Genomic DNA, 25094 nt, shown 5'->3' with positions numbered 1-25094 from the left:
AAGTTCAACCTTTAGCTTATGAGACGGATTTGCTTCCTACTGTGTTAAGGAGGCAAGTTGCGCAAATTGAACTGCAGAAGTTTCTTGTGTCAAGTAGTAAACTTCTTTTTTTTACATTGTCACTGATACCGCTATGCATCATTTCCCATATGGTCTAGCGGTTAGGATTCCTGGTTCTCACCCAGGCGGCCCGGGTTCGACTCCCGGTATGGGAAAGTACCCTTTTCTGTACTAACTACTGATGCGTTATTTTCAGTCAAACGTATCTCAGGTACAATTTGGACTTAACCGTCAAAAATGCTGAGCACCAGCTTTTTGTCCATTCATTGCGACTTTTGGCGCAAGACTGAGTTTGGTTTCATAGCTCAAATCATTCCCAACTACCTCTTTTTACACCAAAGGTGTTAAGAGACTCAACAACCCATTTGTACTGTCTGTCATTTGGGCTCACAATTCCTTAATTATCAGAATCGTTTTAGAACTGAAAGGGAAAGTTCTAAATTGGGGACAATATCTCTTAAGAAAAGAGGAATATGCTGCCCCGTGTGAGGATCGAACTCACGACCTTCAGATTATGAGACTGACGCGCTACCTACTGCGCTAACGAGGCAAGACACACAAGCTAATCTGCAGACACTTCTTGTGCAAGGCACGAAACTTATTTTTTTCATATTGTCAACGAGCTTGAAGGTATCTATTCCCATATGGTCTAGCGGTTAGGATTCCTGGTTTTCACCCAGGCGGCCCGGGTTCGACTCCCGGTATGGGAATTCACTTTTTTCTGTACTACTGCCAACATTCAAAGACTGAAATGTGTTTTGCAAATAAAAGTACTTCAGATAGAATTTGCACTTTGCAGTCAAAAATGCTGAACACCAGGGTATTTTTCATTCATTCTGACCTTTTGCACAAGATTTAATTTTGTTTCATAGCTTAACTCATTCTCAACTACACCTTTTTACTCCAAAGTGTTAGGGGCCCAACAATCCATGTGTTCTGTCTGTCATTAGGGCTCCTACTTCATTTCCAATCGGAAACATTTCAGAAATTAATGGGAAAGTTCTGAGTTGGTAACACAGTCTCCTGAGAAAAGGAGGGAGTAGTACCACATTTGAGGAATAAACTCATATTCTTCAGATTGCCAACTGATATGCTAATTATGGTGTTCATGTGGAAAGTTTTAGCTTTAGTAATGTAAAATTTATTTAATCAAAGCAAAAAACTTCTTTTTTTTTTTTTTTTTTTTTTTTTTTTTTTTTTAAACCTGTCTTGTTGGTTAGTGTAAAGCTTGCCCCATGCGGAAAAGGACCTAGCATCGCTGGTTGACTGGTTCAATTCCTGCTATGGGAGTGACCTCCTTTGGCATATGTACGCACATTCAAAAACTGCCACAAACCTTGTAGATGGAATCAGTTTAGGTTGGAACTGCTCTATGCAGCAAAAATGTCAACCACCAGAGTTTTGGGTTATTTATTTGCACCACATACCATTTGAGGTCAACGCTCAAACCATTCTTATTTCTCACTTGTAACTCCTAGGTTTTAAGGGACTCAGCAACCCTTTTTTCCCTGTCTGTTATTAGAGCTCTCCTCTTTGCTGCAATCGGTTATGTTTTGGTACTGAATGGGAAAAATCGGTGGCTCTCTAGCAAAGATGGAGACAGAATTGATTGAAAAAACAAGGGGCCAGTGCCTCTTCTGAGCATCAAAAGTTCAACCTTTAGCTTATGAGACGGATTTGCTTCCTACTGTGTTAAGGAGGCAAGTTGCGCAAATTGAACTGCAGAAGTTTCTTGTGTCAAGTAGTAAACTTCTTTTTTTTACATTGTCACTGATACCGCTATGCATCATTTCCCATATGGTCTAGCGGTTAGGATTCCTGGTTCTCACCCAGGCGGCCCGGGTTCGACTCCCGGTATGGGAAAGTACCCTTTTCTGTACTAACTACTGATGCGTTATTTTCAGTCAAACGTATCTCAGGTACAATTTGGACTTAACCGTCAAAAATGCTGAGCACCAGCTTTTTGTCCATTCATTGCGACTTTTGGCGCAAGACTGAGTTTGGTTTCATAGCTCAAATCATTCCCAACTACCTCTTTTTACACCAAAGGTGTTAAGAGACTCAACAACCCATTTGTACTGTCTGTCATTTGGGCTCACAATTCCTTAATTATCAGAATCGTTTTAGAACTGAAAGGGAAAGTTCTAAATTGGGGACAATATCTCTTAAGAAAAGAGGAATATGCTGCCCCGTGTGAGGATCGAACTCACGACCTTCAGATTATGAGACTGACGCGCTACCTACTGCGCTAACGAGGCAAGACACACAAGCTAATCTGCAGACACTTCTTGTGCAAGGCACGAAACTTATTTTTTTCATATTGTCAACGAGCTTGAAGGTATCTATTCCCATATGGTCTAGCGGTTAGGATTCCTGGTTTTCACCCAGGCGGCCCGGGTTCGACTCCCGGTATGGGAATTCACTTTTTTCTGTACTACTGCCAACATTCAAAGACTGAAATGTGTTTTGCAAATAAAAGTACTTCAGATAGAATTTGCACTTTGCAGTCAAAAATGCTGAACACCAGGGTATTTTTCATTCATTCTGACCTTTTGCACAAGATTTAATTTTGTTTCATAGCTTAACTCATTCTCAACTACACCTTTTTACTCCAAAGTGTTAGGGGCCCAACAATCCATGTGTTCTGTCTGTCATTAGGGCTCCTACTTCATTTCCAATCGGAAACATTTCAGAAATTAATGGGAAAGTTCTGAGTTGGTAACACAGTCTCCTGAGAAAAGGAGGGAGTAGTACCACATTTGAGGAATAAACTCATATTCTTCAGATTGCCAACTGATATGCTAATTATGGTGTTCATGTGGAAAGTTTTAGCTTTAGTAATGTAAAATTTATTTAATCAAAGCAAAAAACTTCTTTTTTTTTTTTTTTTTTTTTTTAAACCTGTCTTGTTGGTTAGTGTAAAGCTTGCCCCATGCGGAAAAGGACCTAGCATCGCTGGTTGACTGGTTCAATTCCTGCTATGGGAGTGACCTCCTTTGGCATATGTACGCACATTCAAAAACTGCCACAAACCTTGTAGATGGAATCAGTTTAGGTTGGAACTGCTCTATGCAGCAAAAATGTCAACCACCAGAGTTTTGGGTTATTTATTTGCACCACATACCATTTGAGGTCAACGCTCAAACCATTCTTATTTCTCACTTGTAACTCCTAGGTTTTAAGGGACTCAGCAACCCTTTTTTCCCTGTCTGTTATTAGAGCTCTCCTCTTTGCTGCAATCGGTTATGTTTTGGTACTGAATGGGAAAAATCGGTGGCTCTCTAGCAAAGATGGAGACAGAATTGATTGAAAAAACAAGGGGCCAGTGCCTCTTCTGAGCATCAAAAGTTCAACCTTTAGCTTATGAGACGGATTTGCTTCCTACTGTGTTAACGAGGCAAGTTGCGCAAATTGAACTGCAGAAGTTTCTTGTGTCAAGTAGTAAACTTCTTTTTTTTACATTGTCACTGATACCGCTATGCATCATTTCCCATATGGTCTAGCGGTTAGGATTCCTGGTTCTCACCCAGGCGGCCCGGGTTCGACTCCCGGTATGGGAAAGTACCCTTTTCTGTACTAACTACTGATGCGTTATTTTCAGTCAAACGTATCTCAGGTACAATTTGGACTTAACCGTCAAAAATGCTGAGCACCAGCTTTTTGTCCATTCATTGCGACTTTTGGCGCAAGACTGAGTTTGGTTTCATAGCTCAAATCATTCCCAACTACCTCTTTTTACACCAAAGGTGTTAAGAGACTCAACAACCCATTTGTACTGTCTGTCATTTGGGCTCACAATTTCTTCATTATCAGAATCATTTTAGAACTGAAAGGGAAAGTTCTAAATTGGGGACAATATCTCTTAAGAAAAGAGGAATATGCTGCCCCGTGTGAGGATCGAACTCACGACCTTCAGATTATGAGACTGACGCGCTACCTACTGCGCTAACGAGGCAAGACACACAAGCTAATCTGCAGACACTTCTTGTGCAAGGCACGAAACTTATTTTTTTCATATTGTCAACGAGCTTGAAGGTATCTATTCCCATATGGTCTAGCGGTTAGGATTCCTGGTTTTCACCCAGGCGGCCCGGGTTCGACTCCCGGTATGGGAATTCACTTTTTTCTGTACTACTGCCAACATTCAAAGACTGAAATGTGTTTTGCAAATAAAAGTACTTCAGATAGAATTTGCACTTTGCAGTCAAAAATGCTGAACACCAGGGTATTTTTCATTCATTCTGACCTTTTGCACAAGATTTAATTTTGTTTCATAGCTTAACTCATTCTCAACTACACCTTTTTACTCCAAAGTGTTAGGGGCCCAACAATCCATGTGTTCTGTCTGTCATTAGGGCTCCTACTTCATTTCCAATCGGAAACATTTCAGAAATTAATGGGAAAGTTCTGAGTTGGTAACACAGTCTCCTGAGAAAAGGAGGGAGTAGTACCACATGTGAGGAATAAACTCATATTCTTCAGATTGCCAACTGATATGCTAATTATGGTGTTCATGTGGAAAGTTTTAGCTTTAGTAATGTAAAATTTATTTAATCAAAGCAAAAAACTTCCTTTTTTTTTTTTTTTTTTTTTTTTTTTTTTTTTTTTTTTTTAAACCTGTCTTGTTGGTTAGTGTAAAGCTTGCCCCATGCGGAAAAGGACCTAGCATCGCTGGTTGACTGGTTCAATTCCTGCTATGGGAGTGACCTCCTTTGGCATATGTACGCACATTCAAAAACTGCCACAAACCTTGTAGATGGAATCAGTTTAGGTTGGAACTGCTCTATGCAGCAAAAATGTCAACCACCAGAGTTTTGGGTTATTTATTTGCACCACATACCATTTGAGGTCAACGCTCAAACCATTCTTATTTCTCACTTGTAACTCCTAGGTTTTAAGGGACTCAGCAACCCTTTTTTCCCTGTCTGTTATTAGAGCTCTCCTCTTTGCTGCAATCGGTTATGTTTTGGTACTGAATGGGAAAAATCGGTGGCTCTCTAGCAAAGATGGAGACAGAATTGATTGAAAAAACAAGGGGCCAGTGCCTCTTCTGAGCATCAAAAGTTCAACCTTTAGCTTATGAGACGGATTTGCTTCCTACTGTGTTAAGGAGGCAAGTTGCGCAAATTGAACTGCAGAAGTTTCTTGTGTCAAGTAGTAAACTTCTTTTTTTTACATTGTCACTGATACCGCTATGCATCATTTCCCATATGGTCTAGCGGTTAGGATTCCTGGTTCTCACCCAGGCGGCCCGGGTTCGACTCCCGGTATGGGAAAGTACCCTTTTCTGTACTAACTACTGATGCGTTATTTTCAGTCAAACGTATCTCAGGTACAATTTGGACTTAACCGTCAAAAATGCTGAGCACCAGCTTTTTGTCCATTCATTGCGACTTTTGGCGCAAGACTGAGTTTGGTTTCATAGCTCAAATCATTCCCAACTACCTCTTTTTACACCAAAGGTGTTAAGAGACTCAACAACCCATTTGTACTGTCTGTCATTTGGGCTCACAATTTCTTCATTATCAGAATCATTTTAGAACTGAAAGGGAAAGTTCTAAATTGGGGACAATATCTCTTAAGAAAAGAGGAATATGCTGCCCCGTGTGAGGATCGAACTCACGACCTTCAGATTATGAGACTGACGCGCTACCTACTGCGCTAACGAGGCAAGACACACAAGCTAATCTGCAGACACTTCTTGTGCAAGGCACGAAACTTATTTTTTTCATATTGTCAACGAGCTTGAAGGTATCTATTCCCATATGGTCTAGCGGTTAGGATTCCTGGTTTTCACCCAGGCGGCCCGGGTTCGACTCCCGGTATGGGAATTCACTTTTTTCTGTACTACTGCCAACATTCAAAGACTGAAATGTGTTTTGCAAATAAAAGTACTTCAGATAGAATTTGCACTTTGCAGTCAAAAATGCTGAACACCAGGGTATTTTTCATTCATTCTGACCTTTTGCACAAGATTTAATTTTGTTTCATAGCTTAACTCATTCTCAACTACACCTTTTTACTCCAAAGTGTTAGGGGCCCAACAATCCATGTGTTCTGTCTGTCATTAGGGCTCCTACTTCATTTCCAATCGGAAACATTTCAGAAATTAATGGGAAAGTTCTGAGTTGGTAACACAGTCTCCTGAGAAAAGGAGGGAGTAGTACCACATGTGAGGAATAAACTCATATTCTTCAGATTGCCAACTGATATGCTAATTATGGTGTTCATGTGGAAAGTTTTAGCTTTAGTAATGTAAAATTTATTTAATCAAAGCAAAAAACTTCTTTTTTTTTTTTTTTTTTTTTTTTTTTTTTTAAACCTGTCTTGTTGGTTAGTGTAAAGCTTGCCCCATGCGGAAAAGGACCTAGCATCGCTGGTTGACTGGTTCAATTCCTGCTATGGGAGTGACCTCCTTTGGCATATGTACGCACATTCAAAAACTGCCACAAACCTTGTAGATGGAATCAGTTTAGGTTGGAACTGCTCTATGCAGCAAAAATGTCAACCACCAGAGTTTTGGGTTATTTATTTGCACCACATACCATTTGAGGTCAACGCTCAAACCATTCTTATTTCTCACTTGTAACTCCTAGGTTTTAAGGGACTCAGCAACCCTTTTTTCCCTGTCTGTTATTAGAGCTCTCCTCTTTGCTGCAATCGGTTATGTTTTGGTACTGAATGGGAAAAATCGGTGGCTCTCTAGCAAAGATGGAGACAGAATTGATTGAAAAAACAAGGGGCCAGTGCCTCTTCTGAGCATCAAAAGTTCAACCTTTAGCTTATGAGACGGATTTGCTTCCTACTGTGTTAACGAGGCAAGTTGCGCAAATTGAACTGCAGAAGTTTCTTGTGTCAAGTAGTAAACTTCTTTTTTTTACATTGTCACTGATACCGCTATGCATCATTTCCCATATGGTCTAGCGGTTAGGATTCCTGGTTCTCACCCAGGCGGCCTGTGTTCGACTCCCGGTATGGGAAAGTACCCTTTTCTGTACTAACTACTGATGCGTTATTTTCAGTCAAACGTATCTCAGGTACAATTTGGACTTAACCGTCAAAAATGCTGAGCACCAGCTTTTTGTCCATTCATTGCGACTTTTGGCGCAAGACTGAGTTTGGTTTCATAGCTCAAATCATTCCCAACTACCTCTTTTTACACCAAAGGTGTTAAGAGACTCAACAACCCATTTGTACTGTCTGTCATTTGGGCTCACAATTCCTTAATTATCAGAATCGTTTTAGAACTGAAAGGGAAAGTTCTAAATTGGGGACAATATCTCTTAAGAAAAGAGGAATATGCTGCCCCGTGTGAGGATCGAACTCACGACCTTCAGATTATGAGACTGACGCGCTACCTACTGCGCTAACGAGGCAAGACACACAAGCTAATCTGCAGACACTTCTTGTGCAAGGCACGAAACTTATTTTTTTCATATTGTCAACGAGCTTGAAGGTATCTATTCCCATATGGTCTAGCGGTTAGGATTCCTGGTTTTCACCCAGGCGGCCCGGGTTCGACTCCCGGTATGGGAATTCACTTTTTTCTGTACTACTGCCAACATTCAAAGACTGAAATGTGTTTTGCAAATAAAAGTACTTCAGATAGAATTTGCACTTTGCAGTCAAAAATGCTGAACACCAGGGTATTTTTCATTCATTCTGACCTTTTGCACAAGATTTAATTTTGTTTCATAGCTTAACTCATTCTCAACTACACCTTTTTACTCCAAAGTGTTAGGGGCCCAACAATCCATGTGTTCTGTCTGTCATTAGGGCTCCTACTTCATTTCCAATCGGAAACATTTCAGAAATTAATGGGAAAGTTCTGAGTTGGTAACACAGTCTCCTGAGAAAAGGAGGGAGTAGTACCACATTTGAGGAATAAACTCATATTCTTCAGATTGCCAACTGATATGCTAATTATGGTGTTCATGTGGAAAGTTTTAGCTTTAGTAATGTAAAATTTATTTAATCAAAGCAAAAAACTTCTTTTTTTTTTTTTTTTTTTTTTTAAACCTGTCTTGTTGGTTAGTGTAAAGCTTGCCCCATGCGGAAAAGGACCTAGCATCGCTGGTTGACTGGTTCAATTCCTGCTATGGGAGTGACCTCCTTTGGCATATGTACGCACATTCAAAAACTGCCACAAACCTTGTAGATGGAATCAGTTTAGGTTGGAACTGCTCTATGCAGCAAAAATGTCAACCACCAGAGTTTTGGGTTATTTATTTGCACCACATACCATTTGAGGTCAACGCTCAAACCATTCTTATTTCTCACTTGTAACTCCTAGGTTTTAAGGGACTCAGCAACCCTTTTTTCCCTGTCTGTTATTAGAGCTCTCCTCTTTGCTGCAATCGGTTATGTTTTGGTACTGAATGGGAAAAATCGGTGGCTCTCTAGCAAAGATGGAGACAGAATTGATTGAAAAAACAAGGGGCCAGTGCCTCTTCTGAGCATCAAAAGTTCAACCTTTAGCTTATGAGACGGATTTGCTTCCTACTGTGTTAACGAGGCAAGTTGCGCAAATTGAACTGCAGAAGTTTCTTGTGTCAAGTAGTAAACTTCTTTTTTTTACATTGTCACTGATACCGCTATGCATCATTTCCCATATGGTCTAGCGGTTAGGATTCCTGGTTCTCACCCAGGCGGCCTGTGTTCGACTCCCGGTATGGGAAAGTACCCTTTTCTGTACTAACTACTGATGCGTTATTTTCAGTCAAACGTATCTCAGGTACAATTTGGACTTAACCGTCAAAAATGCTGAGCACCAGCTTTTTGTCCATTCATTGCGACTTTTGGCGCAAGACTGAGTTTGGTTTCATAGCTCAAATCATTCCCAACTACCTCTTTTTACACCAAAGGTGTTAAGAGACTCAACAACCCATTTGTACTGTCTGTCATTTGGGCTCACAATTCCTTAATTATCAGAATCGTTTTAGAACTGAAAGGGAAAGTTCTAAATTGGGGACAATATCTCTTAAGAAAAGAGGAATATGCTGCCCCGTGTGAGGATCGAACTCACGACCTTCAGATTATGAGACTGACGCGCTACCTACTGCGCTAACGAGGCAAGACACACAAGCTAATCTGCAGACACTTCTTGTGCAAGGCACGAAACTTATTTTTTTCATATTGTCAACGAGCTTGAAGGTATCTATTCCCATATGGTCTAGCGGTTAGGATTCCTGGTTTTCACCCAGGCGGCCCGGGTTCGACTCCCGGTATGGGAATTCACTTTTTTCTGTACTACTGCCAACATTCAAAGACTGAAATGTGTTTTGCAAATAAAAGTACTTCAGATAGAATTTGCACTTTGCAGTCAAAAATGCTGAACACCAGGGTATTTTTCATTCATTCTGACCTTTTGCACAAGATTTAATTTTGTTTCATAGCTTAACTCATTCTCAACTACACCTTTTTACTCCAAAGTGTTAGGGGCCCAACAATCCATGTGTTCTGTCTGTCATTAGGGCTCCTACTTCATTTCCAATCGGAAACATTTCAGAAATTAATGGGAAAGTTCTGAGTTGGTAACACAGTCTCCTGAGAAAAGGAGGGAGTAGTACCACATGTGAGGAATAAACTCATATTCTTCAGATTGCCAACTGATATGCTAATTATGGTGTTCATGTGGAAAGTTTTAGCTTTAGTAATGTAAAATTTATTTAATCAAAGCAAAAAACTTCTTTTTTTTTTTTTTTTTTTTTTTTTTTTTTTAAACCTGTCTTGTTGGTTAGTGTAAAGCTTGCCCCATGCGGAAAAGGACCTAGCATCGCTGGTTGACTGGTTCAATTCCTGCTATGGGAGTGACCTCCTTTGGCATATGTACGCACATTCAAAAACTGCCACAAACCTTGTAGATGGAATCAGTTTAGGTTGGAACTGCTCTATGCAGCAAAAATGTCAACCACCAGAGTTTTGGGTTATTTATTTGCACCACATACCATTTGAGGTCAACGCTCAAACCATTCTTATTTCTCACTTGTAACTCCTAGGTTTTAAGGGACTCAGCAACCCTTTTTTCCCTGTCTGTTATTAGAGCTCTCCTCTTTGCTGCAATCGGTTATGTTTTGGTACTGAATGGGAAAAATCGGTGGCTCTCTAGCAAAGATGGAGACAGAATTGATTGAAAAAACAAGGGGCCAGTGCCTCTTCTGAGCATCAAAAGTTCAACCTTTAGCTTATGAGACGGATTTGCTTCCTACTGTGTTAAGGAGGCAAGTTGCGCAAATTGAACTGCAGAAGTTTCTTGTGTCAAGTAGTAAACTTCTTTTTTTTACATTGTCACTGATACCGCTATGCATCATTTCCCATATGGTCTAGCGGTTAGGATTCCTGGTTCTCACCCAGGCGGCCCGGGTTCGACTCCCGGTATGGGAAAGTACCCTTTTCTGTACTAACTACTGATGCGTTATTTTCAGTCAAACGTATCTCAGGTACAATTTGGACTTAACCGTCAAAAATGCTGAGCACCAGCTTTTTGTCCATTCATTGCGACTTTTGGCGCAAGACTGAGTTTGGTTTCATAGCTCAAATCATTCCCAACTACCTCTTTTTACACCAAAGGTGTTAAGAGACTCAACAACCCATTTGTACTGTCTGTCATTTGGGCTCACAATTTCTTCATTATCAGAATCATTTTAGAACTGAAAGGGAAAGTTCTAAATTGGGGACAATATCTCTTAAGAAAAGAGGAATATGCTGCCCCGTGTGAGGATCGAACTCACGACCTTCAGATTATGAGACTGACGCGCTACCTACTGCGCTAACGAGGCAAGACACACAAGCTAATCTGCAGACACTTCTTGTGCAAGGCACGAAACTTATTTTTTTCATATTGTCAACGAGCTTGAAGGTATCTATTCCCATATGGTCTAGCGGTTAGGATTCCTGGTTTTCACCCAGGCGGCCCGGGTTCGACTCCCGGTATGGGAATTCACTTTTTTCTGTACTACTGCCAACATTCAAAGACTGAAATGTGTTTTGCAAATAAAAGTACTTCAGATAGAATTTGCACTTTGCAGTCAAAAATGCTGAACACCAGGGTATTTTTCATTCATTCTGACCTTTTGCACAAGATTTAATTTTGTTTCATAGCTTAACTCATTCTCAACTACACCTTTTTACTCCAAAGTGTTAGGGGCCCAACAATCCATGTGTTCTGTCTGTCATTAGGGCTCCTACTTCATTTCCAATCGGAAACATTTCAGAAATTAATGGGAAAGTTCTGAGTTGGTAACACAGTCTCCTGAGAAAAGGAGGGAGTAGTACCACATGTGAGGAATAAACTCATATTCTTCAGATTGCCAACTGATATGCTAATTATGGTGTTCATGTGGAAAGTTAGCTTATATTATTTTAACTTTTTTTTTTTTTTAAACCTGTCTTGTTGGTTAGTGTAAAGCTTGCCCCATGCGGAAAAGGACCTAGCATCGCTGGTTGACTGGTTCAATTCCTCTTGGGAGGTTGACCTCCTTTTGCTGCATATGACGAACATTCAAATACTGATCCATCTAACCTTATGTACGCACATTCAAAAACTGCCACAAACCTTGTAGATGGAATCAGTTTAGGTTGGAACTGCTCTATGCAGCAAAAATGTCAACCACCAGAGTTTTGGGTTATTTATTTGCACCACATACCATTTGAGGTCAACGCTCAAACCATTCTTATTTCTCACTTGTAACTCCTAGGTTTTAAGGGACTCAGCAACCCTTTTTTCCCTGTCTGTTATTAGAGCTCTCCTCTTTGCTGCAATCGGTTATGTTTTGGTACTGAATGGGAAAAATCGGTGGCTCTCTAGCAAAGATGGAGACAGAATTGATTGAAAAAACAAGGGGCCAGTGCCTCTTCTGAGCATCAAAAGTTCAACCTTTAGCTTATGAGACGGATTTGCTTCCTACTGTGTTAACGAGGCAAGTTGCGCAAATTGAACTGCAGAAGTTTCTTGTGTCAAGTAGTAAACTTCTTTTTTTTACATTGTCACTGATACCGCTATGCATCATTTCCCATATGGTCTAGCGGTTAGGATTCCTGGTTCTCACCCAGGCGGCCCGTGTTCGACTCCCGGTATGGGAAAGTACCCTTTTCTGTACTAACTACTGATGCGTTATTTTCAGTCAAACGTATCTCAGGTACAATTTGGACTTAACCGTCAAAAATGCTGAGCACCAGCTTTTTGTCCATTCATTGCGACTTTTGGCGCAAGACTGAGTTTGGTTTCATAGCTCAAATCATTCCCAACTACCTCTTTTTACACCAAAGGTGTTAAGAGACTCAACAACCCATTTGTACTGTCTGTCATTTGGGCTCACAATTCCTTAATTATCAGAATCGTTTTAGAACTGAAAGGGAAAGTTCTAAATTGGGGACAATATCTCTTAAGAAAAGAGGAATATGCTGCCCCGTGTGAGGATCGAACTCACGACCTTCAGATTATGAGACTGACGCGCTACCTACTGCGCTAACGAGGCAAGACACACAAGCTAATCTGCAGACACTTCTTGTGCAAGGCACGAAACTTATTTTTTTCATATTGTCAACGAGCTTGAAGGTATCTATTCCCATATGGTCTAGCGGTTAGGATTCCTGGTTTTCACCCAGGCGGCCCGGGTTCGACTCCCGGTATGGGAATTCACTTTTTTCTGTACTACTGCCAACATTCAAAGACTGAAATGTGTTTTGCAAATAAAAGTACTTCAGATAGAATTTGCACTTTGCAGTCAAAAATGCTGAACACCAGGGTATTTTTCATTCATTCTGACCTTTTGCACAAGATTTAATTTTGTTTCATAGCTTAACTCATTCTCAACTACACCTTTTTACTCCAAAGTGTTAGGGGCCCAACAATCCATGTGTTCTGTCTGTCATTAGGGCTCCTACTTCATTTCCAATCGGAAACATTTCAGAAATTAATGGGAAAGTTCTGAGTTGGTAACACAGTCTCCTGAGAAAAGGAGGGAGTAGTACCACATGTGAGGAATAAACTCATATTCTTCAGATTGCCAACTGATATGCTAATTATGGTGTTCATGTGGAAAGTTTTAGCTTTAGTAATGTAAAATTTATTTAATCAAAGCAAAAAACTTCTTTTTTTTTTTTTTTTTTTTTTTTTTAAACCTGTCTTGTTGGTTAGTGTAAAGCTTGCCCCATGCGGAAAAGGACCTAGCATCGCTGGTTGACTGGTTCAATTCCTGCTATGGGAGTGACCTCCTTTGGCATATGTACGCACATTCAAAAACTGCCACAAACCTTGTAGATGGAATCAGTTTAGGTTGGAACTGCTCTATGCAGCAAAAATGTCAACCACCAGAGTTTTGGGTTATTTATTTGCACCACATACCATTTGAGGTCAACGCTCAAACCATTCTTATTTCTCACTTGTAACTCCTAGGTTTTAAGGGACTCAGCAACCCTTTTTTCCCTGTCTGTTATTAGAGCTCTCCTCTTTGCTGCAATCGGTTATGTTTTGGTACTGAATGGGAAAAATCGGTGGCTCTCTAGCAAAGATGGAGACAGAATTGATTGAAAAAACAAGGGGCCAGTGCCTCTTCTGAGCATCAAAAGTTCAACCTTTAGCTTATGAGACGGATTTGCTTCCTACTGTGTTAACGAGGCAAGTTGCGCAAATTGAACTGCAGAAGTTTCTTGTGTCAAGTAGTAAACTTCTTTTTTTTACATTGTCACTGATACCGCTATGCATCATTTCCCATATGGTCTAGCGGTTAGGATTCCTGGTTCTCACCCAGGCGGCCCGTGTTCGACTCCCGGTATGGGAAAGTACCCTTTTCTGTACTAACTACTGATGCGTTATTTTCAGTCAAACGTATCTCAGGTACAATTTGGACTTAACCGTCAAAAATGCTGAGCACCAGCTTTTTGTCCATTCATTGCGACTTTTGGCGCAAGACTGAGTTTGGTTTCATAGCTCAAATCATTCCCAACTACCTCTTTTTACACCAAAGGTGTTAAGAGACTCAACAACCCATTTGTACTGTCTGTCATTTGGGCTCACAATTCCTTAATTATCAGAATCGTTTTAGAACTGAAAGGAGAAAGTTCTAAATTGGGGACAATATCTCTTAAGAAAAGAGGAATATGCTGCCCCGTGTGAGGATCGAACTCACGACCTTCAGATTATGAGACTGACGCGCTACCTACTGCGCTAACGAGGCAAGACACACAAGCTAATCTGCAGACACTTCTTGTGCAAGGCACGAAACTTATTTTTTTCATATTGTCAACGAGCTTGAAGGTATCTATTCCCATATGGTCTAGCGGTTAGGATTCCTGGTTTTCACCCAGGTTCGACTCCCGGTATGGGAATTCACTTTTTTCTGTACTACTGCCAACATTCAAAGACTGAAATGTGTTTTGCAAATAAAAGTACTTCAGATAGAATTTGCACTTTGCAGTCAAAAATGCTGAACACCAGGGTATTTTTCATTCATTCTGACCTTTTGCACAAGATTTAATTTTGTTTCATAGCTTAACTCATTCTCAACTACACCTTTTTACTCCAAAGTGTTAGGGGCCCAACAATCCATGTGTTCTGTCTGTCATTAGGGCTCCTACTTCATTTCCAATCGGAAACATTTCAGAAATTAATGGGAAAGTTCTGAGTTGGTAACACAGTCTCCTGAGAAAAGGAGGGAGTAGTACCACATTTGAGGAATAAACTCATATTCTTCAGATTGCCAACTGATATGCTAATTATGGTGTTCATGTGGAAAGTTTTAGCTTTAGTAATGTAAAATTTATTTAATCAAAGCAAAAAACTTCTTTTTTTTTTTTTTTTTTTTTTTTTTTAAACCTGTCTTGTTGGTTAGTGTAAAGCTTGCCCCATGCGGAAAAGGACCTAGCATCGCTGGTTGACTGGTTCAATTCCTGCTATGGGAGTGACCTCCTTTGGCATATGTACGCACATTCAAAAACTGCCACAAACCTTGTAGATGGAATCAGTTTAGGTTGGAACTGCTCTATGCAGCAAAAATGTCAACCACCAGAGTTTTGGGTTATTTATTTGCACCACATACCATTTGAGGTCAACGCTCAAACCATTCTTATTTCTCACTTGTAACTCCTAGGTTTTAAGGGACTCAGCAACCCTTTTTTCCCTGTCTGTTATTAGAGCTCTCCTCTTTGCTGCAATCGGTTATGTTTTGGTACTGAATGGGAAAAATCGGTGGCTCTCTAGCAAAGATGGAGACAGAATTGATTGAAAAAACAAGGGGCCAGTGCCTCTTCTGAGCATCAAAAGTTCAACCTTTAGCTTATGAGACGGATTTGCTTCCTACTGTGTTAAGGAGGCAAGTTGCGCAAATTGAACTGCAGAAGTTTCTTGTGTCAAGTAGTAAACTTCTTTTTTTTACATTGTCACTGATACCGCTATGCATCATTTCCCATATGGTCTAGCGGTTAGGATTCCTGGTTCTCACCCAGGCGGCCCGGGTTCGACTCCCGGTATGGGAAAGTACCCTTTTCTGTACTAACTACTGATGCGTTATTTTCAGTCAAACGTATCTCAGGTACAATTTGGACTTAACCGTCAAAAATGCTGAGCACCAGCTTTTTGTCCATTCATTGCGACTTTTGGCGCAAGACTGAGTTTGGTTTCATAGCTCAAATCATTCCCAACTACCTCTTTTTACACCAAAGGTGTTAAGAGACTCAACAACCCATTTGTACTGTCTGTCATTTGGGCTCACAATTTCTTCATTATCAGAATCATTTTAGAACTGAAAGGGAAAGTTCTAAATTGGGGACAATATCTCTTAAGAAAAGAGGAATATGCTGCCCCGTGTGAGGACCGAACTCACGACCTTCAGATTATGAGACTGACGCGCTACCTACTGCGCTAACGAGGCAAGACACACAAGCTAATCTGCAGACACTTCTTGTGCAAGGCACGAAACTTATTTTTTTCATATTGTCAACGAGCTTGAAGGTATCTATTCCCATATGGTCTAGCGGTTAGGATTCCTGGTTTTCACCCAGGCGGCCCGGGTTCGACTCCCGGTATGGGAATTCACTTTTTTCTGTACTACTGCCAACATTCAAAGACTGAAATGTGTTTTGCAAATAAAAGTACTTCAGATAGAATTTGCACTTTGCAGTCAAAAATGCTGAACACCAGGGTATTTTTCATTCATTCTGACCTTTTGCACAAGATTTAATTTTGTTTCATAGCTTAACTCATTCTCAACTACACCTTTTTACTCCAAAGTGTTAGGGGCCCAACAATCCATGTGTTCTGTCTGTCATTAGGGCTCCTACTTCATTTCCAATCGGAAACATTTCAGAAATTAATGGGAAAGTTCTGAGTTGGTAACACAGTCTCCTGAGAAAAGGAGGGAGTAGTACCACATGTGAGGAATAAACTCATATTCTTCAGATTGCCAACTGATATGCTAATTATGGTGTTCATGTGGAAAGTTTTAGCTTTAGTAATGTAAAATTTATTTAATCAAAGCAAAAAACTTCTTTTTTTTTTTTTTTTTTTTTTTAAACCTGTCTTGTTGGTTAGTGTAAAGCTTGCCCCATGCGGAAAAGGACCTAGCATCGCTGGTTGACTGGTTCAATTCCTGCTATGGGAGTGACCTCCTTTGGCATATGTACGCACATTCAAAAACTGCCACAAACCTTGTAGATGGAATCAGTTTAGGTTGGAACTGCTCTATGCAGCAAAAATGTCAACCACCAGAGTTTTGGGTTATTTATTTGCACCACATACCATTTGAGGTCAACGCTCAAACCATTCTTATTTCTCACTTGTAACTCCTAGGTTTTAAGGGACTCAGCAACCCTTTTTTCCCTGTCTGTTATTAGAGCTCTCCTCTTTGCTGCAATCGGTTATGTTTTGGTACTGAATGGGAAAAATCGGTGGCTCTCTAGCAAAGATGGAGACAGAATTGATTGAAAAAACAAGGGGCCAGTGCCTCTTCTGAGCATCAAAAGTTCAACCTTTAGCTTATGAGACGGATTTGCTTCCTACTGTGTTAACGAGGCAAGTTGCGCAAATTGAACTGCAGAAGTTTCTTGTGTCAAGTAGTAAACTTCTTTTTTTTACATTGTCACTGATACCGCTATGCATCATTTCCCATATGGTCTAGCGGTTAGGATTCCTGGTTCTCACCCAGGCGGCCTGTGTTCGACTCCCGGTATGGGAAAGTACCCTTTTCTGTACTAACTACTGATGCGTTATTTTCAGTCAAACGTATCTCAGGTACAATTTGGACTTAACCGTCAAAAATGCTGAGCACCAGCTTTTTGTCCATTCATTGCGACTTTTGGCGCAAGACTGAGTTTGGTTTCATAGCTCAAATCATTCCCAACTACCTCTTTTTACACCAAAGGTGTTAAGAGACTCAACAACCCATTTGTACTGTCTGTCATTTGGGCTCACAATTTCTTCATTATCAGAATCATTTTAGAACTGAAAGGGAAAGTTCTAAATTGGGGACAATATCTCTTAAGAAAAGAGGAATATGCTGCCCCGTGTGAGGATCGAACTCACGACCTTCAGATTATGAGACTGACGCGCTACCTACTGCGCTAACGAGGCAAGACACACAAGCTAATCTGCAGACACTTCTTGTGCAAGGCACGAAACTTATTTTTTTCATATTGTCAACGAGCTTGAAGGTATCTATTCCCATATGGTCTAGCGGTTAGGATTCCTGGTTTTCACCCAGGCGGCCCGGGTTCGACTCCCGGTATGGGAATTCACTTTTTTCTGTACTACTGCCAACATTCAAAGACTGAAATGTGTTTTGCAAATAAAAGTACTTCAGATAGAATTTGCACTTTGCAGTCAAAAATGCTGAACACCAGGGTATTTTTCATTCATTCTGACCTTTTGCACAAGATTTAATTTTGTTTCATAGCTTAACTCATTCTCAACTACACCTTTTTACTCCAAAGTGTTAGGGGCCCAACAATCCATGTGTTCTGTCTGTCATTAGGGCTCCTACTTCATTTCCAATCGGAAACATTTCAGAAATTAATGGGAAAGTTCTGAGTTGGTAACACAGTCTCCTGAGAAAAGGAGGGAGTAGTACCACATTTGAGGAATAAACTCATATTCTTCAGATTGCCAACTGATATGCTAATTATGGTGTTCATGTGGAAAGTTTTAGCTTTAGTAATGTAAAATTTATTTAATCAAAGCAAAAAACTTCTTTTTTTTTTTTTTTTTTTTTTTTTAAACCTGTCTTGTTGGTTAGTGTAAAGCTTGCCCCATGCGGAAAAGGACCTAGCATCGCTGGTTGACTGGTTCAATTCCTGCTATGGGAGTGACCTCCTTTGGCATATGTACGCACATTCAAAAACTGCCACAAACCTTGTAGATGGAATCAGTTTAGGTTGGAACTGCTCTATGCAGCAAAAATGTCAACCACCAGAGTTTTGGGTTATTTATTTGCACCACATACCATTTGAGGTCAACGCTCAAACCATTCTTATTTCTCACTTGTAACTCCTAGGTTTTAAGGGACTCAGCAACCCTTTTTTCCCTGTCTGTTATTAGAGCTCTCCTCTTTGCTGCAATCGGTTATGTTTTGGTACTGAATGGGAAAAATCGGTGGCTCTCTAGCAAAGATGGAGACAGAATTGATTGAAAAAACAAGGGGCCAGTGCCTCTTCTGAGCATCAAAAGTTCAACCTTTAGCTTATGAGACGGATTTGCTTCCTACTGTGTTAACGAGGCAAGTTGCGCAAATTGAACTGCAGAAGTTTCTTGTGTCAAGTAGTAAACTTCTTTTTTTTACATTGTCACTGATACCGCTATGCATCATTTCCCATATGGTCTAGCGGTTAGGATTCCTGGTTCTCACCCAGGCGGCCCGGGTTCGACTCCCGGTATGGGAAAGTACCCTTTTCTGTACTAACTACTGATGCGTTATTTTCAGTCAAACGTATCTCAGGTACAATTTGGACTTAACCGTCAAAAATGCTGAGCACCAGCTTTTTGTCCATTCATTGCGACTTTTGGCGCAAGACTGAGTTTGGTTTCATAGCTCAAATCATTCCCAACTACCTCTTTTTACACCAAAGGTGTTAAGAGACTCAACAACCCATTTGTACTGTCTGTCATTTGGGCTCACAATTTCTTCATTATCAGAATCGTTTTAGAACTGAAAGGGAAAGTTCTAAATTGGGGACAATATCTCTTAAGAAAAGAGGAATATGCTGCCCCGTGTGAGGATCGAACTCACGACCTTCAGATTATGAGACTGACGCGCTACCTACTGCGCTAACGAGGCAAGACACACAAGCTAATCTGCAGACACTTCTTGTGCAAGGCACGAAACTTATTTTTTTCATATTGTCAACGAGCTTGAAGGTATCTATTCCCATATGGTCTAGCGGTTAGGATTCCTGGTTTTCACCCAGGCGGCCCGGGTTCGACTCCCGGTATGGGAATTCACTTTTTTCTGTACTACTGCCAACATTCAAAGACTGAAATGTGTTTTGCAAATAAAAGTACTTCAGATAGAATTTGCACTTTGCAGTCAAAAATGCTGAACACCAGGGTATTTTTCATTCATTCTGACCTTTTGCACAAGATTTAATTTTGTTTCATAGCTTAACTCATTCTCAACTACACCTTTTTACTCCAAAGTGTTAGGGGCCCAACAATCCATGTGTTCTGTCTGTCATTAGGGCTCCTACTTCATTTCCAATCGGAAACATTTCAGAAATTAATGGGAAAGTTCTGAGTTGGTAACACAGTCTCCTGAGAAAAGGAGGGAGTAGTACCACATGTGAGGAATAAACTCATATTCTTCAGATTGCCAACTGATATGCTAATTATGGTGTTCATGTGGAAAGTTTTAGCTTTAGTAATGTAAAATTTATTTAATCAAAGCAAAAAACTTCTTTTTTTTTTTTTTTTTTTTTTTTTAAACCTGTCTTGTTGGTTAGTGTAAAGCTTGCCCCATGCGGAAAAGGACCTAGCATCGCTGGTTGACTGGTTCAATTCCTGCTATGGGAGTGACCTCCTTTGGCATATGTACGCACATTCAAAAACTGCCACAAACCTTGTAGATGGAATCAGTTTAGGTTGGAACTGCTCTATGCAGCAAAAATGTCAACCACCAGAGTTTTGGGTTATTTATTTGCACCACATACCATTTGAGGTCAACGCTCAAACCATTCTTATTTCTCACTTGTAACTCCTAGGTTTTAAGGGACTCAGCAACCCTTTTTTCCCTGTCTGTTATTAGAGCTCTCCTCTTTGCTGCAATCGGTTATGTTTTGGTACTGAATGGGAAAAATCGGTGGCTCTCTAGCAAAGATGGAGACAGAATTGATTGAAAAAACAAGGGGCCAGTGCCTCTTCTGAGCATCAAAAGTTCAACCTTTAGCTTATGAGACGGATTTGCTTCCTACTGTGTTAAGGAGGCAAGTTGCGCAAATTGAACTGCAGAAGTTTCTTGTGTCAAGTAGTAAACTTCTTTTTTTTACATTGTCACTGATACCGCTATGCATCATTTCCCATATGGTCTAGCGGTTAGGATTCCTGGTTCTCACCCAGGCGGCCCGGGTTCGACTCCCGGTATGGGAAAGTACCCTTTTCTGTACTAACTACTGATGCGTTATTTTCAGTCAAACGTATCTCAGGTACAATTTGGACTTAACCGTCAAAAATGCTGAGCACCAGCTTTTTGTCCATTCATTGCGACTTTTGGCGCAAGACTGAGTTTGGTTTCATAGCTCAAATCATTCCCAACTACCTCTTTTTACACCAAAGGTGTTAAGAGACTCAACAACCCATTTGTACTGTCTGTCATTTGGGCTCACAATTTCTTCATTATCAGAATCATTTTAGAACTGAAAGGGAAAGTTCTAAATTGGGGACAATATCTCTTAAGAAAAGAGGAATATGCTGCCCCGTGTGAGGATCGAACTCACGACCTTCAGATTATGAGACTGACGCGCTACCTACTGCGCTAACGAGGCAAGACACACAAGCTAATCTGCAGACACTTCTTGTGCAAGGCACGAAACTTATTTTTTTCATATTGTCAACGAGCTTGAAGGTATCTATTCCCATATGGTCTAGCGGTTAGGATTCCTGGTTTTCACCCAGGCGGCCCGGGTTCGACTCCCGGTATGGGAATTCACTTTTTTCTGTACTACTGCCAACATTCAAAGACTGAAATGTGTTTTGCAAATAAAAGTACTTCAGATAGAATTTGCACTTTGCAGTCAAAAATGCTGAACACCAGGGTATTTTTCATTCATTCTGACCTTTTGCACAAGATTTAATTTTGTTTCATAGCTTAACTCATTCTCAACTACACCTTTTTACTCCAAAGTGTTAGGGGCCCAACAATCCATGTGTTCTGTCTGTCATTAGGGCTCCTACTTCATTTCCAATCGGAAACATTTCAGAAATTAATGGGAAAGTTCTGAGTTGGTAACACAGTCTCCTGAGAAAAGGAGGGAGTAGTACCACATGTGAGGAATAAACTCATATTCTTCAGATTGCCAACTGATATGCTAATTATGGTGTTCATGTGGAAAGTTTTAGCTTTAGTAATGTAAAATTGATTTAATCAAAGCAAAAAACTTCTTTTTTTTTTTTTTTTTTTTTTTAAACCTGTCTTGTTGGTTAGTGTAAAGCTTGCCCCATGCGGAAAAGGACCTAGCATCGCTGGTTGACTGGTTCAATTCCTGCTATGGGAGTGACCTCCTTTGGCATATGTACGCACATTCAAAAACTGCCACAAACCTTGTAGATGGAATCAGTTTAGGTTGGAACTGCTCTATGCAGCAAAAATGTCAACCACCAGAGTTTTGGGTTATTTATTTGCACCACATACCATTTGAGGTCAACGCTCAAACCATTCTTATTTCTCACTTGTAACTCCTAGGTTTTAAGGGACTCAGCAACCCTTTTTTCCCTGTCTGTTATTAGAGCTCTCCTCTTTGCTGCAATCGGTTATGTTTTGGTACTGAATGGGAAAAATCGGTGGCTCTCTAGCAAAGATGGAGACAGAATTGATTGAAAAAACAAGGGGCCAGTGCCTCTTCTGAGCATCAAAAGTTCAACCTTTAGCTTATGAGACGGATTTGCTTCCTACTGTGTTAAGGAGGCAAGTTGCGCAAATTGAACTGCAGAAGTTTCTTGTGTCAAGTAGTAAACTTCTTTTTTTTACATTGTCACTGATACCGCTATGCATCATTTCCCATATGGTCTAGCGGTTAGGATTCCTGGTTCTCACCCAGGCGGCCCGGGTTCGACTCCCGGTATGGGAAAGTACCCTTTTCTGTACTAACTACTGATGCGTTATTTTCAGTCAAACGTATCTCAGGTACAATTTGGACTTAACCGTCAAAAATGCTGAGCACCAGCTTTTTGTCCATTCATTGCGACTTTTGGCGCAAGACTGAGTTTGGTTTCATAGCTCAAATCATTCCCAACTACCTCTTTTTACACCAAAGGTGTTAAGAGACTCAACAACCCATTTGTACTGTCTGTCATTTGGGCTCACAATTTCTTCATTATCAGAATCATTTTAGAACTGAAAGGGAAAGTTCTAAATTGGGGACAATATCTCTTAAGAAAAGAGGAATATGCTGCCCCGTGTGAGGATCGAACTCACGACCTTCAGATTATGAGACTGACGCGCTACCTACTGCGCTAACGAGGCAAGACACACAAGCTAATCTGCAGACACTTCTTGTGCAAGGCACGAAACTTATTTTTTTCATATTGTCAACGAGCTTGAAGGTATCTATTCCCATATGGTCTAGCGGTTAGGATTCCTGGTTTTCACCCAGGCGGCCCGGGTTCGACTCCCGGTATGGGAATTCACTTTTTTCTGTACTACTGCCAACATTCAAAGACTGAAATGTGTTTTGCAAATAAAAGTACTTCAGATAGAATTTGCACTTTGCAGTCAAAAATGCTGAACACCAGGGTATTTTTCATTCATTCTGACCTTTTGCACAAGATTTAATTTTGTTTCATAGCTTAACTCATTCTCAACTACACCTTTTTACTCCAAAGTGTTAGGGGCCCAACAATCCATGTGTTCTGTCTGTCATTAGGGCTCCTACTTCATTTCCAATCGGAAACATTTCAGAAATTAATGGGAAAGTTCTGAGTTGGTAACACAGTCTCCTGAGAAAAGGAGGGAGTAGTACCACATGTGAGGAATAAACTCATATTCTTCAGATTGCCAACTGATATGCTAATTATGGTGTTCATGTGGAAAGTTTTAGCTTTAGTAATGTAAAATTTATTTAATCAAAGCAAAAAACTTCTTTTTTTTTTTTTTTTTTTTTTTTAAACCTGTCTTGTTGGTTAGTGTAAAGCTTGCCCCATGCGGAAAAGGACCTAGCATCGCTGGTTGACTGGTTCAATTCCTGCTATGGGAGTGACCTCCTTTGGCATATGTACGCACATTCAAAAACTGCCACAAACCTTGTAGATGGAATCAGTTTAGGTTGGAACTGCTCTATGCAGCAAAAATGTCAACCACCAGAGTTTTGGGTTATTTATTTGCACCACATACCATTTGAGGTCAACGCTCAAACCATTCTTATTTCTCACTTGTAACTCCTAGGTTTTAAGGGACTCAGCAACCCTTTTTTCCCTGTCTGTTATTAGAGCTCTCCTCTTTGCTGCAATCGGTTATGTTTTGGTACTGAATGGGAAAAATCGGTGGCTCTCTAGCAAAGATGGAGACAGAATTGATTGAAAAAACAAGGGGCCAGTGCCTCTTCTGAGCATCAAAAGTTCAACCTTTAGCTTATGAGACGGATTTGCTTCCTACTGTGTTAAGGAGGCAAGTTGCGCAAATTGAACTGCAGAAGTTTCTTGTGTCAAGTAGTAAACTTCTTTTTTTTACATTGTCACTGATACCGCTATGCATCATTTCCCATATGGTCTAGCGGTTAGGATTCCTGGTTCTCACCCAGGCGGCCCGGGTTCGACTCCCGGTATGGGAAAGTACCCTTTTCTGTACTAACTACTGATGCGTTATTTTCAGTCAAACGTATCTCAGGTACAATTTGGACTTAACCGTCAAAAATGCTGAGCACCAGCTTTTTGTCCATTCATTGCGACTTTTGGCGCAAGACTGAGTTTGGTTTCATAGCTCAAATCATTCCCAACTACCTCTTTTTACACCAAAGGTGTTAAGAGACTCAACAACCCATTTGTACTGTCTGTCATTTGGGCTCACAATTTCTTCATTATCAGAATCATTTTAGAACTGAAAGGGAAAGTTCTAAATTGGGGACAATATCTCTTAAGAAAAGAGGAATATGCTGCCCCGTGTGAGGATCGAACTCACGACCTTCAGATTATGAGACTGACGCGCTACCTACTGCGCTAACGAGGCAAGACACACAAGCTAATCTGCAGACACTTCTTGTGCAAGGCACGAAACTTATTTTTTTCATATTGTCAACGAGCTTGAAGGTATCTATTCCCATATGGTCTAGCGGTTAGGATTCCTGGTTTTCACCCAGGCGGCCCGGGTTCGACTCCCGGTATGGGAATTCACTTTTTTCTGTACTACTGCCAACATTCAAAGACTGAAATGTGTTTTGCAAATAAAAGTACTTCAGATAGAATTTGCACTTTGCAGTCAAAAATGCTGAACACCAGGGTATTTTTCATTCATTCTGACCTTTTGCACAAGATTTAATTTTGTTTCATAGCTTAACTCATTCTCAACTACACCTTTTTACTCCAAAGTGTTAGGGGCCCAACAATCCATGTGTTCTGTCTGTCATTAGGGCTCCTACTTCATTTCCAATCGGAAACATTTCAGAAATTAATGGGAAAGTTCTGAGTTGGTAACACAGTCTCCTGAGAAAAGGAGGGAGTAGTACCACATGTGAGGAATAAACTCATATTCTTCAGATTGCCAACTGATATGCTAATTATGGTGTTCATGTGGAAAGTTTTAGCTTTAGTAATGTAAAATTTATTTAATCAAAGCAAAAAACTTCTTTTTTTTTTTTTTTTTTAAACCTGTCTTGTTGGTTAGTGTAAAGCTTGCCCCATGCGG

The 25094-nt window shown here is 40.4% G+C and overlaps 38 non-coding genes across 38 annotated transcripts; 24 read left to right on the top strand and 14 right to left on the bottom strand.

The window, feature by feature from the left end:
* Window positions 1-143: 143 nt before the first annotated feature.
* On the top strand, window positions 144-215 carry TRNAE-CUC (transfer RNA glutamic acid (anticodon CUC)). Its single transcript has one exon. It is a non-coding gene; the product is annotated as a tRNA-Glu (tRNA).
* Window positions 216-537: 322 nt separating this feature from the next.
* TRNAM-CAU (transfer RNA methionine (anticodon CAU)) lies at window positions 538-610 on the bottom strand. The gene has a single exon. It is a non-coding gene; the product is annotated as a tRNA-Met (tRNA).
* Window positions 611-698: 88 nt separating this feature from the next.
* On the top strand, window positions 699-770 carry TRNAE-UUC (transfer RNA glutamic acid (anticodon UUC)). Its single transcript has one exon. It is a non-coding gene; the product is annotated as a tRNA-Glu (tRNA).
* A 1081-nt stretch (window positions 771-1851) lies between these two features.
* Window positions 1852-1923, top strand: TRNAE-CUC (transfer RNA glutamic acid (anticodon CUC)). Its single transcript has one exon. It is a non-coding gene; the product is annotated as a tRNA-Glu (tRNA).
* Window positions 1924-2245: 322 nt separating this feature from the next.
* Window positions 2246-2318, bottom strand: TRNAM-CAU (transfer RNA methionine (anticodon CAU)). The gene has a single exon. It is a non-coding gene; the product is annotated as a tRNA-Met (tRNA).
* Window positions 2319-2406: 88 nt separating this feature from the next.
* TRNAE-UUC (transfer RNA glutamic acid (anticodon UUC)) lies at window positions 2407-2478 on the top strand. The gene has a single exon. It is a non-coding gene; the product is annotated as a tRNA-Glu (tRNA).
* Window positions 2479-3548: 1070 nt separating this feature from the next.
* Window positions 3549-3620, top strand: TRNAE-CUC (transfer RNA glutamic acid (anticodon CUC)). The gene has a single exon. It is a non-coding gene; the product is annotated as a tRNA-Glu (tRNA).
* Window positions 3621-3942: 322 nt separating this feature from the next.
* TRNAM-CAU (transfer RNA methionine (anticodon CAU)) lies at window positions 3943-4015 on the bottom strand. The gene has a single exon. It is a non-coding gene; the product is annotated as a tRNA-Met (tRNA).
* An 88-nt stretch (window positions 4016-4103) lies between these two features.
* Window positions 4104-4175, top strand: TRNAE-UUC (transfer RNA glutamic acid (anticodon UUC)). Its single transcript has one exon. It is a non-coding gene; the product is annotated as a tRNA-Glu (tRNA).
* A 1089-nt stretch (window positions 4176-5264) lies between these two features.
* Window positions 5265-5336, top strand: TRNAE-CUC (transfer RNA glutamic acid (anticodon CUC)). Its single transcript has one exon. It is a non-coding gene; the product is annotated as a tRNA-Glu (tRNA).
* Window positions 5337-5658: 322 nt separating this feature from the next.
* Window positions 5659-5731, bottom strand: TRNAM-CAU (transfer RNA methionine (anticodon CAU)). Its single transcript has one exon. It is a non-coding gene; the product is annotated as a tRNA-Met (tRNA).
* An 88-nt stretch (window positions 5732-5819) lies between these two features.
* On the top strand, window positions 5820-5891 carry TRNAE-UUC (transfer RNA glutamic acid (anticodon UUC)). Its single transcript has one exon. It is a non-coding gene; the product is annotated as a tRNA-Glu (tRNA).
* A 1472-nt stretch (window positions 5892-7363) lies between these two features.
* On the bottom strand, window positions 7364-7436 carry TRNAM-CAU (transfer RNA methionine (anticodon CAU)). The gene has a single exon. It is a non-coding gene; the product is annotated as a tRNA-Met (tRNA).
* An 88-nt stretch (window positions 7437-7524) lies between these two features.
* On the top strand, window positions 7525-7596 carry TRNAE-UUC (transfer RNA glutamic acid (anticodon UUC)). The gene has a single exon. It is a non-coding gene; the product is annotated as a tRNA-Glu (tRNA).
* Window positions 7597-9060: 1464 nt separating this feature from the next.
* TRNAM-CAU (transfer RNA methionine (anticodon CAU)) lies at window positions 9061-9133 on the bottom strand. The gene has a single exon. It is a non-coding gene; the product is annotated as a tRNA-Met (tRNA).
* Window positions 9134-9221: 88 nt separating this feature from the next.
* TRNAE-UUC (transfer RNA glutamic acid (anticodon UUC)) lies at window positions 9222-9293 on the top strand. The gene has a single exon. It is a non-coding gene; the product is annotated as a tRNA-Glu (tRNA).
* Window positions 9294-10371: 1078 nt separating this feature from the next.
* On the top strand, window positions 10372-10443 carry TRNAE-CUC (transfer RNA glutamic acid (anticodon CUC)). Its single transcript has one exon. It is a non-coding gene; the product is annotated as a tRNA-Glu (tRNA).
* Window positions 10444-10765: 322 nt separating this feature from the next.
* TRNAM-CAU (transfer RNA methionine (anticodon CAU)) lies at window positions 10766-10838 on the bottom strand. Its single transcript has one exon. It is a non-coding gene; the product is annotated as a tRNA-Met (tRNA).
* Window positions 10839-10926: 88 nt separating this feature from the next.
* On the top strand, window positions 10927-10998 carry TRNAE-UUC (transfer RNA glutamic acid (anticodon UUC)). Its single transcript has one exon. It is a non-coding gene; the product is annotated as a tRNA-Glu (tRNA).
* Window positions 10999-12463: 1465 nt separating this feature from the next.
* On the bottom strand, window positions 12464-12536 carry TRNAM-CAU (transfer RNA methionine (anticodon CAU)). The gene has a single exon. It is a non-coding gene; the product is annotated as a tRNA-Met (tRNA).
* Window positions 12537-12624: 88 nt separating this feature from the next.
* On the top strand, window positions 12625-12696 carry TRNAE-UUC (transfer RNA glutamic acid (anticodon UUC)). Its single transcript has one exon. It is a non-coding gene; the product is annotated as a tRNA-Glu (tRNA).
* A 1468-nt stretch (window positions 12697-14164) lies between these two features.
* Window positions 14165-14237, bottom strand: TRNAM-CAU (transfer RNA methionine (anticodon CAU)). Its single transcript has one exon. It is a non-coding gene; the product is annotated as a tRNA-Met (tRNA).
* A 1225-nt stretch (window positions 14238-15462) lies between these two features.
* Window positions 15463-15534, top strand: TRNAE-CUC (transfer RNA glutamic acid (anticodon CUC)). The gene has a single exon. It is a non-coding gene; the product is annotated as a tRNA-Glu (tRNA).
* Window positions 15535-16017: 483 nt separating this feature from the next.
* On the top strand, window positions 16018-16089 carry TRNAE-UUC (transfer RNA glutamic acid (anticodon UUC)). Its single transcript has one exon. It is a non-coding gene; the product is annotated as a tRNA-Glu (tRNA).
* A 1464-nt stretch (window positions 16090-17553) lies between these two features.
* TRNAM-CAU (transfer RNA methionine (anticodon CAU)) lies at window positions 17554-17626 on the bottom strand. Its single transcript has one exon. It is a non-coding gene; the product is annotated as a tRNA-Met (tRNA).
* Window positions 17627-17714: 88 nt separating this feature from the next.
* On the top strand, window positions 17715-17786 carry TRNAE-UUC (transfer RNA glutamic acid (anticodon UUC)). Its single transcript has one exon. It is a non-coding gene; the product is annotated as a tRNA-Glu (tRNA).
* Window positions 17787-18858: 1072 nt separating this feature from the next.
* On the top strand, window positions 18859-18930 carry TRNAE-CUC (transfer RNA glutamic acid (anticodon CUC)). Its single transcript has one exon. It is a non-coding gene; the product is annotated as a tRNA-Glu (tRNA).
* A 322-nt stretch (window positions 18931-19252) lies between these two features.
* On the bottom strand, window positions 19253-19325 carry TRNAM-CAU (transfer RNA methionine (anticodon CAU)). The gene has a single exon. It is a non-coding gene; the product is annotated as a tRNA-Met (tRNA).
* Window positions 19326-19413: 88 nt separating this feature from the next.
* On the top strand, window positions 19414-19485 carry TRNAE-UUC (transfer RNA glutamic acid (anticodon UUC)). Its single transcript has one exon. It is a non-coding gene; the product is annotated as a tRNA-Glu (tRNA).
* Window positions 19486-20557: 1072 nt separating this feature from the next.
* On the top strand, window positions 20558-20629 carry TRNAE-CUC (transfer RNA glutamic acid (anticodon CUC)). Its single transcript has one exon. It is a non-coding gene; the product is annotated as a tRNA-Glu (tRNA).
* A 322-nt stretch (window positions 20630-20951) lies between these two features.
* TRNAM-CAU (transfer RNA methionine (anticodon CAU)) lies at window positions 20952-21024 on the bottom strand. Its single transcript has one exon. It is a non-coding gene; the product is annotated as a tRNA-Met (tRNA).
* Window positions 21025-21112: 88 nt separating this feature from the next.
* On the top strand, window positions 21113-21184 carry TRNAE-UUC (transfer RNA glutamic acid (anticodon UUC)). The gene has a single exon. It is a non-coding gene; the product is annotated as a tRNA-Glu (tRNA).
* A 1070-nt stretch (window positions 21185-22254) lies between these two features.
* TRNAE-CUC (transfer RNA glutamic acid (anticodon CUC)) lies at window positions 22255-22326 on the top strand. Its single transcript has one exon. It is a non-coding gene; the product is annotated as a tRNA-Glu (tRNA).
* Window positions 22327-22648: 322 nt separating this feature from the next.
* Window positions 22649-22721, bottom strand: TRNAM-CAU (transfer RNA methionine (anticodon CAU)). Its single transcript has one exon. It is a non-coding gene; the product is annotated as a tRNA-Met (tRNA).
* Window positions 22722-22809: 88 nt separating this feature from the next.
* On the top strand, window positions 22810-22881 carry TRNAE-UUC (transfer RNA glutamic acid (anticodon UUC)). The gene has a single exon. It is a non-coding gene; the product is annotated as a tRNA-Glu (tRNA).
* A 1071-nt stretch (window positions 22882-23952) lies between these two features.
* TRNAE-CUC (transfer RNA glutamic acid (anticodon CUC)) lies at window positions 23953-24024 on the top strand. Its single transcript has one exon. It is a non-coding gene; the product is annotated as a tRNA-Glu (tRNA).
* Window positions 24025-24346: 322 nt separating this feature from the next.
* TRNAM-CAU (transfer RNA methionine (anticodon CAU)) lies at window positions 24347-24419 on the bottom strand. The gene has a single exon. It is a non-coding gene; the product is annotated as a tRNA-Met (tRNA).
* Window positions 24420-24507: 88 nt separating this feature from the next.
* TRNAE-UUC (transfer RNA glutamic acid (anticodon UUC)) lies at window positions 24508-24579 on the top strand. The gene has a single exon. It is a non-coding gene; the product is annotated as a tRNA-Glu (tRNA).
* The last annotated feature ends 515 nt before the right edge of the window (window positions 24580-25094 follow it).

Source organism: Ranitomeya imitator, unplaced genomic scaffold (genome assembly GCF_032444005.1).
Source record: "Ranitomeya imitator isolate aRanImi1 unplaced genomic scaffold, aRanImi1.pri SCAFFOLD_252, whole genome shotgun sequence".
NCBI lineage: Eukaryota > Metazoa > Chordata > Amphibia > Anura > Dendrobatidae > Ranitomeya > Ranitomeya imitator.
Note: the sequence above shows the minus strand (reverse complement) of the source record. Positions and strands in the feature narration are given on the sequence as shown.